Genomic DNA, 2,959 nt, shown 5'->3' with positions numbered 1-2,959 from the left:
TAATTAGATTGCATTCAAAATGCATTTCTTATAAATACATATAATGGAACTTTATAATTACTATTACCCTAAAAATGTCAAAATGAAATCAAAGAAACATACCATATGTATGCAATACCATTAATAATAAAGGTAGATTTTAACGATATCTTTTTCGCTGAGTTAATACAACATATTTATTATAATGATTCAACTAACAAAGCACAATTGGAAAAGTCCAACATAAAAAAGTGCTAATCCGATAGGAAGCTTATTGAAGAAACCCGACATTGTTCGCACGTTGCTACGAGGTCGTCAGTTCAGAATAGGTTAAGGCTGGGTTAAACCTGCACGCGCGCGTCTCTCGGTGAGGCAGTCGTCGTGGTCGGCGGTGGTGCAATACCGCGCCGCGTCGCGGTAGAAACCGCCAGCCGCTGCCTCCACGTGTACTCGCCGCATTTTTTTATAGCGATCACCGACCTCGTGCAACTCGCCGCGCAGTAAGGACGTTGAGTTACATCACAGACCACGGGTACATATCGCCTCTCCTAAGCGAATCTGTTGCGATCTTTCTTTCACTTTTTTCCGCAGAGACTCTCTTTATTCCCTCTTTTTTCTTAATTTCATGATGCCCCCATGACATAAAAATGTGATCGGTCGCGAAAAACGACGCTGCCAGCGCAGTTGAAGTTCGCGGCCAAGGAGAAAACTATCGATTTCAGTGTCAGTAATTTCTTTTTTTTTTTCCCCGTTTTTTTACATTTTTACCAAAAACTTTTCTTTTTTGAGGAAAATATTTTTTTCAAATATTTAATTTTTAATTTGAATTTATTTACAAAAATTTGATCATTTTGGAGAAATTAAAGCAAATAAAATGTTTGAGTAAAACCTTGAAAGTTATTGTTTTTATTTTTACAATATTTTTGAATTTTCAACATATATAGTACTTTAACCACCTGAAGAGAAAGAATGGAAAGTACAAAGCTGTTTGCGTATTATTTGCAACAGTAGTACCTTAAAATCAACTTCAACAAACTCTCATAAAAAAAAATACTTAAGAGTTCACTGGTTATGGCACACTGAATGACGCAGAAATGTCAAAATCACCCACCTGTGAGGCTCTTGTTAAGCCCTTCTTCCACAGCCAAGAAATTCCACGTTTCGGCTTATCATTTTTTTAAGAACAACGAAATAACAAAAAATTAAACTGGCGAACAGAAATAAACACACGCGTATTCTTTAACGCATGTTGCATTTGTTTGTCACTTCTCACAACTGAATGTCGACGAAAAACTCAAACTCGGAAACCAAAGGACCCGCCTCAGGACACGGCCAATCGTACTGTGTAATGTTTACCGCCTGTGCCACGCCGAATAGCGACGGAAATCATCGATCATGGCCGAAGTGCCACACTCGACCCTGCCCCACCACTTCGGCTGCTCCTACCATCGCGACAACGACGGCGACCTACAATTTAGGGCGACTAAATGCTTTTCGCAGCACGTGGAGGCAGTCGTCGTGGTTTCAGCCGACCCCGCGGTACAAGTACAACAGAGATCTCCGACAGACAGAGATGTAGATATCACCGGTCTATAGGGACGTGTTCACATTCTACACACGCGCGTACGTGACGCTACGGCACGATACGATAAGCTTGGTTAATCATGAATTCGTTATCAGTGGTCGAATAATCAAAATATGAATTTGATTCCGGATGAATTTTATTTTTCCTTTTAATTTTTTCTGTCAAATTGCACTAGATCCACAATAATTTTTAATTATCAAAAAGTTATTTCTTTTGATGTTTGGATGAAATATTGATTAAATGAAAAATTATGCCTGTATAATTACATACATATGTACATATATAGTATTCAAATAGAAATTATAAAAATTATGCAATAGCGTGTAAATAAATCGTATTAAAACATAATTCCGCATTTTTCATTATATTTTATTGATGATAAAGTTTATTTATAGCTTTAGTAATGAATTTGAAATTGAAGCGTTATAAAATATTAATACATTTTTATGAACACTATATCGAGGGAAATAATATTTAATTTTCATTTTTTATCGATACATTTTCTTAGAAACATTTCAAAAAGATATATTGGATAAAGGCAAGAAATAATAATTGTTTAGTATATAGACATTGTTATAGACGTAAGAATATTAGCATACCAGAAAGGAGTGTTTATCAATGACAAGGAAAAGGCAATATGCATGATATTGTATATACATATGTAGGATAACGGCCAGCATCAGAAACTGTGAGGGATTAAATCCGGTCGATACAGATGCGTTGGTAAATTCGTGATCGACGCATGTATATAAGTACTTTCTCTTTCTTCCTCCCAAGTTCTCTCACTGCTTGAAGAGTCCCCTCCTTGTCCATCGTTACTTTTATTTCCTTATTATGTATTACATGTTCCATTGCTTCCAAAATATCTACATATATGTATGATATTTTTAAAATTATGTTTTGATTTTTCTTAGTCAAAAATCTACGACAATAATATACAATTTTTTAGTAAAATTTTATCTATATTTTAATTCAATAAAATTATTGCTATAAGAAAGGGATATATCAAATAGTAATATTGCAAGAACATTTGGAAAAAAAAAAATTGTCGAATCTATGTATGTGTTAACTTTTAATTCAATGCGAACAGCCAAATTTCGTTCGATTTCGATGTGATCATGCCTGGGACAAGTGTCGAGAGCCGTAACGATATTACTTTCGAACAGAGGAGAGCAATGACCTACTGCGCGCGGTGCACGTGTGCCGGGTGGAAACCGCTACGGCTACCTCCGGATAGGGCATTGGACGCCGCGTGCGGCAGCAAGAACGATGGCTACGGTGATACTCTGCTTTTTATGTAGTGGTGCACCTGAGACTGTGCTTGTGACATAGCATATAAGCGATATCAGTGACGGTAGCAACGACACCGGCTACTGCCGCATGTAACAACATTAA

At 36.7% G+C, this 2,959-nt stretch overlaps 1 protein-coding gene across 1 annotated transcript in view; it reads right to left on the bottom strand.

Annotated features, from left to right (window-relative positions):
- The window catches only part of LOC108577482 (zinc finger protein 883-like), a 4,789-nt gene extending 3,488 nt beyond the window's left edge, over positions 1–1,301 (bottom strand). Inside the window, exon 1 of the mRNA XM_017940641.1 lies at positions 1,091–1,301. The gene's annotated coding sequence lies outside the window, so the exon portion shown is untranslated. The remainder of the gene's footprint in view (positions 1–1,090) is intronic.
- Between the last annotated feature and the right edge of the window lie 1,658 nt (positions 1,302–2,959).

Source organism: Habropoda laboriosa, unplaced genomic scaffold (genome assembly GCF_001263275.1).
Source record: "Habropoda laboriosa isolate 0110345459 unplaced genomic scaffold, ASM126327v1 scaffold797, whole genome shotgun sequence".
NCBI classification, from domain to species: Eukaryota; Metazoa; Arthropoda; class Insecta; order Hymenoptera; family Apidae; genus Habropoda; species Habropoda laboriosa.
Note: the sequence above shows the minus strand (reverse complement) of the source record. Positions and strands in the feature narration are given on the sequence as shown.